This window comes from Pongo abelii, chromosome 17 (genome assembly GCF_028885655.2).
Source record: "Pongo abelii isolate AG06213 chromosome 17, NHGRI_mPonAbe1-v2.0_pri, whole genome shotgun sequence".
NCBI lineage: Eukaryota > Metazoa > Chordata > Mammalia > Primates > Hominidae > Pongo > Pongo abelii.
In genome coordinates this window covers 74087413-74100046 of record NC_072002.2, presented here as the reverse complement: position 1 = coordinate 74100046, position 12634 = coordinate 74087413, and positions in this window count along the sequence as shown.

The window sequence follows — 12634 nt, the reverse complement described above, 5'->3', positions numbered from 1 at the left end:
CAGTTCTCGATGAGTTGCGTTGCCCAGCAGTCTCACCTCTTTTTTAACAGGCTTCCATCCTTATCTCAGTGACCAGCCTGGGAAGGAGTGAATCTTCAAAATCATCTGGGGGAGCAAACATTAAATGGGCAAAACTCCTTCTACAATGTTGCACATCCGGGTGTGGTGGCTCACCCCTGTAAATCCCAGCACTTGAGAAGCCGAGGTGGGTGGATCACCTCAGGTCAGGAGTTCGAGACCAGCCTGGCTAACATGGTCTCTACTAAAAATTTTTAGCAGAGACCAGCCCTGCTTCTACTAAAAATACAAAAAGTTAGCTGGACGTGGTGGCAGGCACCTGTAATCCCAGCTACTCAGGCTGAGACAAGAGAATCACTTGAACCCGGTAGGCAGAGGTTGTAGTAAGCTGAGATTATGCCACTGCACTCCAGCCTGGGCAACAAGAGTAAAACTCTGTCAAAAAGAAAAAAAAGTTGCACACACTGTAGAGAATCATAAGCATGAACAGGAATTTAAACAATATCATTGAACAAATCATGGAGCAGTCCTCTTTCCCCTGACATACAGAACAGTAAACTGGGATCATAAATTCAAATACCTAGAGGGAGCAGGCAGGTACTGTAAACAAACAGAGCAGGCAGAAGTGTGCACTAGGGTGTGGTGAGGAGTGTGGCGAAGTCACAAATGCGTCCTCCATTTATAGGGGCAGCACCAGCACTGATTGTCTTCTGGGAAAGCAGGCCCAGTAGCAGATCTTCTGATTTTGCAAAAGCTTGCAACCTGGATTTTTATATGAAATCCTTGGATGTTTAAATGTGACTAATTCTAATTTTCAAAACACTGTCCAGGCAAACGGCACATCTACAAACAGCATCAGACCAGCATGCTACCAATTCCTCTCTACCGAATTCAACATTTTTTTTTTACATTATTCGCCTTTCTCCTCTCCTTCCATCCCCAGGAGTTAAGCAGGAAGAAAGGAGCTTCCTCTACAATCTGTTCTGGGCCTGTTTTTTGATTTTCATTTCTTAATTCAGGTTCAACCCCTAGCCTGTCCATTTGGGCTGTCTCTAGCTGAGGCATTTTGGGAAACTGCCAGGTGGAGGAGAACACAATTTGAAGCTCTCTATTTCCTTTTCATTTCTGTTTATTTCAGAGGTGGAATCAGAGCAGCAATTATGTTGTTACAGTAACAGCCACTTGTGTTGCAAAGCAAAGAGAGGAGTAAAGGATGAGAGAAGCCCAGACAAATGGAAGGAACAGCCTGTCAACTGTAATCACAGCCTGAGTGCTTTGAGAGAAGGAGATGTACTATTTCTTGCTCTTAAAGATTCATGGCTTTAAAACTATCCAAAAGGACTTTACATGAGCCTCTGAGTAGGAAATAAAACCTAAAACATTTCCACTTAATAGCAGTGACTAATTCTTGAGATTGCTATATTGATAGAACCAGGGCTGTGTGAGATCACGAGAAATGAACTTTACACCTGTGGCAGATGCTGTTGGGTGTTAATTCCAAATCAAAGCCGCCCTCCTTCCTTACTAAGAGAGTCTTGATTTTGTTTAGGGACTTGCCCCTCCTGTAACACGACTCATTGGTAAATCCTAATTGGGCGAGTCCAGTCATGATGCCTCGATTCCCTTCATTAGTGTTGGTTTTAGCGCAGACATGTAGCCCAGCTGGTTACTAAGTTGTGAGGCAGTTAGAGATATCTGGGAAAGGATTTATCCCTATTAATTAGATGAAGCCTCAAAAGAGATAGTCCTTCTTCTTCCTCTGAATTTTGTCAGGTCTGGATGTGACACCTGGAGCTCCAGCAGCCATCTTGTGACTGTGAGAGAAGTCAGCTTAAGGACAAATTTGAAACACTGCTGGCAGAGTGGGAAGACAGAAAGACCCCACCTCTGAAGATATATTTGAGTCACTGAATTACCTTGAACTAAACAAGCCTGAGTTCCTCCTTCCCTCCAGAATAATCCTCCTTCTCCTTCTCTTTCTCCTCCTCCTCCTTCTTCTTCCTCTTCTTCTTCTTCTTTTGAGACAGAGCCTTGCTCTGTCACCCCAGCTGGAGTGTAGTGGTGCAATCTCGGCTCACTGCAATCTTTGCCTCCCGGGTTCAAACGATTCTCCTGCCTCAGCCTCCAGAGTAGCTGGGACTACAGGCACCCCACCACCACGCCCAGCTAATTTTTATATTTTTTGTAGAGACAAGGTTTCACCATATTGGCCAAGCTGGTCCCAAACTCCTGACCTCAAGTGATCTACCCACCTCGACCTCCCAAATTCCTAGGATTATAGGAGTGAGCCACTGCACCCAGCCTGGAATTCTTGTATATCAGATAATAAATCCTTTTGTCCTTCATTCCAATGTGAGCTGAGGGGTTTCTTTTTCTTTCTTTGTTTTTTTTTTTTTTTTTTTTTTGAGCAGGAGTCTTGCTCTGTCGCCCAGGCTGGAGTGCAGTGGCGCGATCTCGGCTCACTGCAAGCTCCGCCTCCCAGGTTCGCGCCATTCTCCTGCCTCAGCCTCCCGAGTAGCTGGGACTACAGGCGCCCGCCACCGCACCTGGCTATTTTTTGTATTTTTTTTAGTAGAGACGGGGTTTCACCATGTTAGCCAGGATGGTCTCGATCTCCTGACCTCGTAATCTGCCTGCCTCGGCCTCCCAAATTGCTGGGATTACAGGCGTGAGCCACCGTGCCCGGCCTGAGCTGAGGGGTTTCTGTTACTAACAGCCACAGGTATGCTCATTGATACAATGTTTATTCCTGAAGGTCTACACAAATGGTCTTTCTATCTAGAGTCCTGTGGAATCATTCAGTAATCATCATCTTTTAATTAGTTTAGTGAATCCAATCACAGGGAAAACAAAAACAGTGCCATGGATTCCCCTCTGCCAGAGTCCAGATGGCTTACCTTAGTCCAGTTTATTTACCAAGACCCCTTGTTTCTGAGATGATGTAGATGGAAGAGTGCAAATATACCTCCCTCATGTGTTTGTACAGAAATGCATGCATAAAGATAGGAGTGATACAGCGCAAAGTGGTTTTTTTCCCATGTAAATAGATACTTGGAAATTGTCACATCTTGGGTTTAAGTTTAGTAATATGGTTTGTCTGTGTCCCACCCAAATCTCATCTTGAATTGCAGCTCCCATAATCCCCACGTGTCGTGGGAGGGACCCAGTGGGAGACAATTGAATTATGGGGGCAGTTTCCTCCATGCTGTTCTCATGATAGTGAATAAGTCTCATGAGATCTCGTGGCTTTATAAGAGGTTTCCCTTTTCACTTGGCTCTCATTTCTCTCTTGTCTGCCGCCATGTAAGATGTGCCTTTCATCTTCTGCCATGATTGTGAGGCCTCCCCAGCCACATGGAACTGTGAGCCCATTAAACCTCTTTTCCGGATTTTTCCAGAAGATGGCCAAATAGGAACAGCTCCGGTCTACAGCTCCCAGCGTGAGCAACACAGAAGATGGGTGATTTCTGCATTTCCATCTGAGGTACCAGGTTCATCTCTCTAGGGAGTGCCAGACAGTGGGCGCAGGACAGTGGGGGCAGCGCACCCTGTGCCAGCCGAAGCAGGGAGAGGCATTGCCTCACTCAGGAAGTGCAAGGGGTCAGGGAGTTCCCTTTCCTGGTCAAGGAAAGGGGTGACAGACAGCACCTGGAAATTCGGGCCACTCCCACCCGAATACTGCACTTTTCCGACCGGCTTAGGAAATGGCACCAGGAGATTATAGCCTGCACCTGGCTTGCAGGGTCCTACGCCCATGGAGTCTTGCTGATTGCTAGCACAGCAGTCTGAGATCAAACTGCAAGGCGGCAGCGAGGCTGGGGGAGGGGCGCCCGCCATTGCCCAGGCTTGCTTAGGTAAACAAAGCAGCCGGGAAGCTCGAACTGGGTGGAGCCCACCACAGCTCAAGGAGGCCTGCCTGCCTCTGTAGTCTCCACCTCTGGGGGCAGGGCACAGACAAACAAAAAGACAGCAGTAACCTCTGCAGACTTAAATGTCCCTTTCTGACAGCTTTGAGGAGAGCAGTGGTTCTCCCAGCACGCAGCTGGTGATTTGAGAACGGGCAGACTGCCTCCTTAAGTGGGTGCCCGACCCCTGACCCCCAAGCAGCCTAACTGGGAGGCACCCCCAAGTAGGGGCAGACTGACACCGCACATGGCCAGGTACTCCTCTGTGACAAAACTTCCAGAGGAATGATCAGACAGCAGCATTCGCAGATCACAAAAATCCGCGGTTCTGCAGACACCGCTGCTGATACCCAGGCAAACAGGATCTGGAGTGGACCTCTAGCAAACTCCAACAGACCTGCAGCTGAGGGTCCTCTCTGTTAGAAGGAAAACTAACAAACAGAAAGGCCATCCACACCAAAAACCCATCTGTACAACACCATCATCAAAGACCAAAAGTAGATAAAACCTCAAAGATGGGGAAAAAACAGAGCAGAAAAACTGGAAACTCTAAAAAGCAGAGTGCCTCTCCTCCTCCAAAGGAACGCAGCTTCTCACCAGCAATGGAACAAAGCTGGACAGAGAATGACTTTGATGAGTTGAGAGAAGAAGGCTTCAGATGATCAAACTGCTCCAAGCTACAGGAGGAAATTCAAACCAAAGGCAAAGAAGTTGAAAACTTTGAAAAAACTTTAGAAGAATGTATAACTAGAATAACCAACACAGAGAAGTGCTTAAAGGAGCTGATGGAGCTGAAAGCCAAGGCTCGAGAACTACGTGAAGAATGCAGAAGCCTCAGGAGCCGATGCGATCAACTGAAAGAAAGGGTACCAGTGATGGAAGATGAAATGAATGAAATGAAGCAAGAAGGGAAGTTTAGAGAAAAAAGAATAAAAAGAAACGAACAAAGCCTCCAAGAAATGTGGGACTATGTGAAAAGACCAAATCTACGTCCGATTGGTGTAACTGAAAGTGATGGGGAGAATGGAACCAAGTTGGAAAACACTCTGCAGGATATTAGCCAGGAGAACTTCCCCAATCTAGCAAGGCAGGCCAACATTCAGATTCAGGAAATACGGAGAACACCACAAAGATACTCCTTGAGAAGAGCAACTCCAAGACACATAATTGTCAGATTCACCAAAGTTGAAATGAAGGAAAAAATGTTAAGGGCAGCCAGAGAGAAAGGTCAGGTTACCCACAAAGGGAAGCCCATCAGACTAACCGCGGATCTCTCGGCAGAAACTCTACAAGCCAGAAGAGAGTGGGGGCCAATATTCAACATTCTTAAAGAAAAGAATTTTCAAGCCAGAATTTCATATCCAGCCAAACTAAGCTTCATAAGTGAAGGAGAAATAAAATAGTTTACAGACAACAAATACTGAGAGATTTTGTCACCACCAGGCCTTCCCTAAAAGAGCTCCTGAAGGAAGCACTAAACACGGAAAGGAACAACTGGTACCAGCCACTACAAAAACATGCCAAATTGTAAAGACCATTGAGGCTAGGAAGAAACTGCATCAATTAATGAGCAAAATAACCAGCTAACATCATAATGACAGGACCAAATTCACACATAACAATATTAACTTTAAATGTAAATGGACTAAATGCTCCAATTAAAAGACACAGACTGGCAAATTGGATAAAGAGTCAAGACCCGTCAGTGTGCTGTATTCCGGAAACACATCTCACGTGCAGAGACACACATAGGCTCAAAACAAAAGGATGGAGGAAGATCTACCAAGCAAATGGAAAACAAAAAAAGGCAGGGGTTGCAATCCTAGTCTCTGAAAAAACAGACTTTAAACCAACAAAGATCAAAAGAGACAAAGAAGGCCATTACATAATGGTAAAGGGATCAATTCAACAAGAAGAGCTAACTATCCTAAATCTATATGCACCCAATGCAGGAGCACCCAGATTCATAAAGCAAGTCCTGAGTGACCTACAAAGAGACTTAGACTCCCACACAATAATAATGGGAGACTTTAACACCCCACTGTCAACATCAGACAGATCAACGAGGCAGAAAGTTAACAAGGATATCCAGGAATTGAACTCTGCCCTGCACCAAGCGGACCTAATAGACATCTACAGAACTCTCCACCCCAAATCAACAGAATATACATTCTTTTCAGCACCACACCACACCTATTCCAAAATTGACCACATAGTTGGAAGTAAAGCACTCCTCAGCAAATGTAAAAGAACACAAAGTATAACAAACTGTCTCTCAGACCACAGTGCAATCAAACTAGAACTCAGGATTAAGAAACTCACTCAAAACCGCTCAACTACATGGAAACTGAACAACCTGCTCCTGAATGACTACTGGGTACATAACGAAACGAAGGCAGAAATAAAGATGTTCTTTGAAACCCATGAGAACAAAGACACAACATACCACGATCTCTGGAACACATTCAAAGCAGTGTGCAGAGGGAAATTTATAGCACTAAATACCCACAAGAAAAAGCAGGAAAGATCTAAAATTGACACCCTAACATCACAATTAAAAGAACTAGAGAAGCAAGAGCAAACACATTCAAAAGCTAGCAGAAGGCAAGAAATAACTAAAATCAGAGCAGAACTGAAGGAAATAGAGACACAAAAACCCTTCAAAAAATCCATGAATCCAGGAGCTGGTTTTTTGAAAGGATCAACAAAATTGATAGACCACTAGCAAGACTAATAAAGAAAAAAAGAGAAGAATCAAATAGACGCAATAAAAAATGATACAGGGGATATCACCACCAATCCCACAGAAATACAAACTACCATCAGAGAATACTACAAACACCTCTACGCAAATAAACTAGAAAATCTGGAAGAAATGGATAAATTCCTCAACACATACACTCTCCCAAGACTAAACCAGGAAGAAGTTGAATCTCTGAATAGACCAATAACAGGATCTGAAATTGTGGCAATAATCAATAGCTTACCAACCAAAAAGAGTCCAGGACCAGATGGATTCACAGCCGAATTCTACCAGAGGTACAAGGAGGAACTGGTACCATTCCTTCTGAAACTATTCCAATCAATAGAAAAAGAGGGAATCCTCCCTAACTCATTTTATGAGGCCAGCATCATCCTGATACCAAAGCCAGGCAGAGACACAACAAAAAAAGAGAATTTTAGACCAATATCCCTGATGAACATTGATGCAAAAATCCTCAATAAAATACTGGCAAACCGAATCCAGCAGCACATCAAAAAGCTTATCCACCATGATCAAGTGGGCTTTATCCCTGGGATGCAAGGCTAGCTCAACATATGCAAATCAATAAAAGTAATCCAGCATATAAACAGAACCAATGCCAAAAACCACATGATTATCTCAATAGATGCAGATAAGGCCTTTGACAAAATTCAACAACACTTCATGCTAAAAACTCTCAATAAATTAGGTATTGATGGGATGTATCTCAAAATAATAAGAGCTATCTATGACAAACCTACAGCCAATAGCATACTGAATGGGCAAAAATCGGAAGCATTCCCTTTGAAAACTGGCACAAGACAGGGATGCCCTCTCTCACCACTCCTATTCAACATAGTGTTGGAAACTCTGGCCAGGACAATTAGGCAGGAGAAGGAAATAAAGCGTATTCAATTAGGAAAAGAGGAAGTCAAATTGTCCCTGTTTGCAGATGACGTGATTGTATATCTAGAAAACCCCATTGTCTCAGCCCAAAATCTCCTTAAGCTGATAAGCAACTTCAGCAAAGTCTCAGGATACAAAATCAATGTATAAAAATCACACCAATAACAGACAAACAGAGAGCCAAATCATGAGTGAACTCCCATTCACAATTGCTTCAAAGAGAATAAAATACTTAGGAATCCAACTTACAAGGCATGTGAAGGACCTCTTCAAGGAGAGCTACAAACCACTGCTCAATGAAATAAAAGAGGATACAAATAAATGGAAGAACATTCCATGCTCATGGGTAGGAGGAATCAATATCGTGAAAATGGCCATACTGCCCAAGGTAATTTATAGATTCAATGCCATCCCCATCAAGCTACCAATGACTTTCTTCACAGAATTGGAAAAAACTACTTTAAAGTTCATATGGAACCAAAAAAGAGCCCGCATTGCCAAATCAATCCTAAGCCAAAAGAACAAAGCTGGAGGCATCACACTACCTGACTTCAAACTATACTACAAGGCTACAGTAACCAAAACAGCATGGTACTGGTACCAAAACAGAGATATAGATCAATGGAACAGAACAGAGCCCTCAGAAATAATGCCACATATCTACAACTATCTGATCTTTGACAAATCTGAGAAAAACAAGCAATGGGGAAAGGATTCCCTATTTAATAAATGGTGCTGGGAAAACTGGCTAGCCATATGTAGAAAGCTGAAACTGGATCCCTTCCTGATACCTTATACAAAAATTAATTCAAGATGGATTAAAGACTTAAACATTAGACCTAAAACCATAAAAACCCTAGAAGAAAACCTAGGCATTACCATTCAGGACATAGGCATGGGCAAGGACTTCATGTCTTGCCCACCAAACACCAAAAGCAATGGCCACAAAAGCCAAAATTGACAAATGGGATCTAATTAAACTAAAGAGCTTCTGCACAGCAAAAGAAACTACCATCAGAGTGAACAGGCAACCTATAAAATGGGAGAAAATTTTCACAACCTACTCATCTGACAAAGGGCTAATATCCAGAATCTACAATGAACTCAAACAAATTTACAAGAAAAAACCAAACAACCCCATCAACAAGTGGGCGAAGGATATGAACAGACACTTCCCAAAAGAAGACATTTATGCAGCCAAAAGACACAAGAAAAAATGCTCATCATCACTGGCCATCAGAGAAATGCAAATCAAAACCACAATGAGATACCATCTCACACCATTTAGAATGACAATCATTAAAAAGTCAGGAAACAACAGGTGCTGGAGAGGATGTGGAGAAATAGGAACACTTTTACACTGTTGGTGGGACTGTAAACTAGTTCAACCATTGTGGAAGTCAGTGTGGCGATTCCTCAGGGATCTAGAACTAGAAATACCATTTGACCCAGCCATCCCATTACTGGGTATATACCCAAAGGACTATAAATCATGCTGCTATAAAGACACATGCACATGTATGTTTATTGCGGCACTATTCACAATAGCAAAGACTTGGAACCAACCCAAACGTCCAACAATGATAGACTGGATTAAGAAAATGTGGCCCATATACACCATGGAATACTATGCAGCCATTAAAAATGATGAGTTCATGTCCTTTGTAGGGACATGGATGAAATCGGAAATCATCATTCTCAGTAAACTATCGCAAGAACAGAAAACCAAACACCGCATATTCTCACTCATAGGTGGGAAATGAACAATGAGAACACATGGACACAGGAAGGGGAACATCACACTCTGGGGACTGTTGTGGGGTGGGGGGAGGGATAGCATTAGGAGATATACCTAATGCTAAATGGCCAGTTAATCGGTGCAGCACATCAGCATGGCACGTGTATACATATGTAACAAACCTGCACATTGTGCACATGTACCCTACAACTTAAAGTATAATAATAATAAAAATAATAAAAAATAATAAAGAAAAAACCTCTTTTCCTTTATAAATTACCCAGTCTTGGGTATGTCTTCATCAGCAGGGTGAAAACTGACTAATACATGTAGAGATTAAAAGTGACGCCCAATCTATAAAACACAATCTCTATTGCAGCCTTTTGTTTTCAGAGATGGAGGGTAGGTGAAGTCGTGAAGACCACATGTTTGTAAACCTGGTTTTCTGGCACTCAGTCTTGAGAATGAGACACAGGGCAGGGCAATTTCATACTAAACATGGGGGCCTATTGTCTAGACATCTTCTAGTCACCGTCAGGCTTAAGACCTACTGACTCCAGCTTGGTTCTTTCTCAGATTCAATCTTGTCATAGCTGACATGGCAAACACCTCTGTTTGCCTATCAAACATCCATTTTCTTCTCCTTATTAAGAGAAATTTTGTTTTTGTTTTGTTTTCAGGGGAGCAAGGAGGTGATGTGGTAGCAAGGTCCTCACTGAAAAATTATATTTTCCAGCTTCCTTTGCTGGTAGAAGTGGTCATGTGACACAGTTCTGACCAAACACCAAGGCTGAAGATTTCTCAGAAAGTTTTGTTTTCATGATATGCAGATCGTACCCTTTTCTGTTTCCCTCTCTCTTTTCTAAATGAAACTGGGGTGTGTTGGCTGGAGCTGCAGCCACCATTTGATAGGTAATCATGAAGGGAAATTTAAGAGAATCACAAAGATCTTGGCTCTGAATCCTCGGATTACTGCACTGGCCTGCACCTCTAGCCTCTAGACTTCTTGCGATGTGAGAGAAAATTAAACTTCTGTCTTCTTTAAGCCATGGATATGTGGTTTGATTTTGTTTTGTCACATGTATCCAAAAACTACTTCTAATTAATACAGATACAACTGACAGCCAAAGTACTACATGTTTCTAAAGGAGAGGGTGCTGGATTGTCAATTTTCGGTATAAATCAATAGGAGAAATCTCTTATTTGGATATATTAAACAAAAATAATTAACAGATTGGATTTTTACATTTAAAAATATACATTAAAAACTCTTAGAGTTAAATAAATTAGGAGGCAAAAGAGGATTTTTAAAAATATGATTATCATGTTTTCATCATGCCCAAAGTGTGTGTGTGTGTGTGTGTATGTGTGTGTGTGTATTTTTTTTTTTTTTTGACACAGTCTCACTCTGTTGCCCAAGCTGGAGTGGAGTGGTGTGATCTCGGCTCACTGCAACCTCTGCTTCCCAGGTTCAAGCGATTCTCATGCCTCAGCCTCCCGAGTAGCTGGGATTACAGGCATGCACCACTATGCCTGGCTAATTTTTGTATTTTTAGTAGAGACAGGATTTTGCCATGTTGGCCAGGCTGGTCTCAAACTCCTGGCCTCAGGTGATCTGCGCACCTCGGCCTCCCAAAGTGTTGGGATTACAGGTGTGAGCTACCGCGCTCGGCCACCAAAGTATATTTTTAATGTTTAAATATTTATTTAAACAAGGGGTAAAGAATCTGAGCAACACTCTTGGAAAGAGTAGTATATAATTAGTGTCAGAGAGTGGAAGGATGAAAAATACATTTTCTTCCTTGAGGCTATTGGAGTTTCCTTTGGAGTAAAATATAGCCTTGGCGTTAATCAGGTGGTCCTCTCAATCCACCCATGTCATGATCTGCCTTGCCTGTCCACCATATATATGTTATACAATACAACATATATATGTTTTTTATATATATTATATATGTTATATAACATTTGTGAACTAAGTAGAGTGGAAAGAAAGGTAGGGAGAGGATTCTGTATCACATCTGGGTCTGATTTAAGGTGATTAATTAAAAGAAAAAAAAGCCCTTGGAGGTGGAGCTAGGAGCCTTTTCCATGCACATGGTGAACATCGTTTCTTTGCTGGGAGGATGACAATGGTTCATAATTACAGGTCTCCCTTGAAGAGTTATTTCATGTTGTCTGAATAAAACAGCCAGTGGCTAAGGAAGTGAATAATGCAATCTCCACATTCTACTTAGACTACTCCCCACACAACCAAGCTGGGTTAAGTTGCTCGGTAATGATAAAATATTCCCCAAGTAGGGACTAAAAGGCGAGCATTTTGAGGCTAGAAATTGTACTGCTCTGCCAGAAATGCCTGCTTGGTGTGTTACTGAACCTCTAATCACATGCAAAAACTGCCAAATCGCCCAGAGCAATCCACCCTGTGGCACTAAAAAATAAAAATTAAAAAAAAAAAAGACTGCTTTTCAAAGGAGAAATTCAAAGGCCATTACTGCTTTCTTCCCTTTTGGATTCTTCCTTCTGATTATCCTGCTTTGCTGCCAGGATTTCTAAGGTATCTGCTCTTAGAAGCAATCTTTTCATCTTGCTGTACTATGGACACACCTGGACTGTGTGCTGTGCAGAACAGCCACCAGGCTCCTGCTTTCCCTGAGTCCCAGGCTAGGGACTAACTGTTCTTTAGAGTAGGAATGGGCAGGAATCAAAGGGAAAATTCTTTTTGGGGAAAAAGGGAAGGGGCATATATTGTTTGTGGTCAACCACATCTCTGAACACCCTCTCTCCATTTTGATAGGGTCTCATTATTTTAGTCCCAAGATCCCAAAGTAGAATCCTAAAAATTCCATTTCCCAGCAGCCCTTGCAGCTAGGTACAGGAATATAATGTAGGTTCCACCAATCAGACACTCATTCAAGACCGATTTGGGAGTCTCTGGGGAGGGCGGGGTGGGGGAAATCCTACTGCAGGCACAGGTGGTAGCAGAGGCAGAGGAAGAGAGTGCAGACTCAGGCAATTCTGCAGCATTCTTCTAGGGGTAGCCACCTCATCAATACAATTAGAGACATGGCTTTGGGCATTGAGCATGCAAGTTTAGGCTTGAGCCCGGTTCTCTGGTCTTCCCTGACTAATAGCTACCCATCAATTTTCTCCTTTTCTACTTAAACTACCCAAGGTGCATGCTATTATCTTCAGCTAAAAATTACCTGACCCAATAGGCACACACATGTGTGATGTGATATAACTCCCCTTGCAAATAATTTTTTTTTAATTTTGCAGGGAAGAGTATACCTCTTAAAAAGATTCTAACCTTGACCTGGGTTT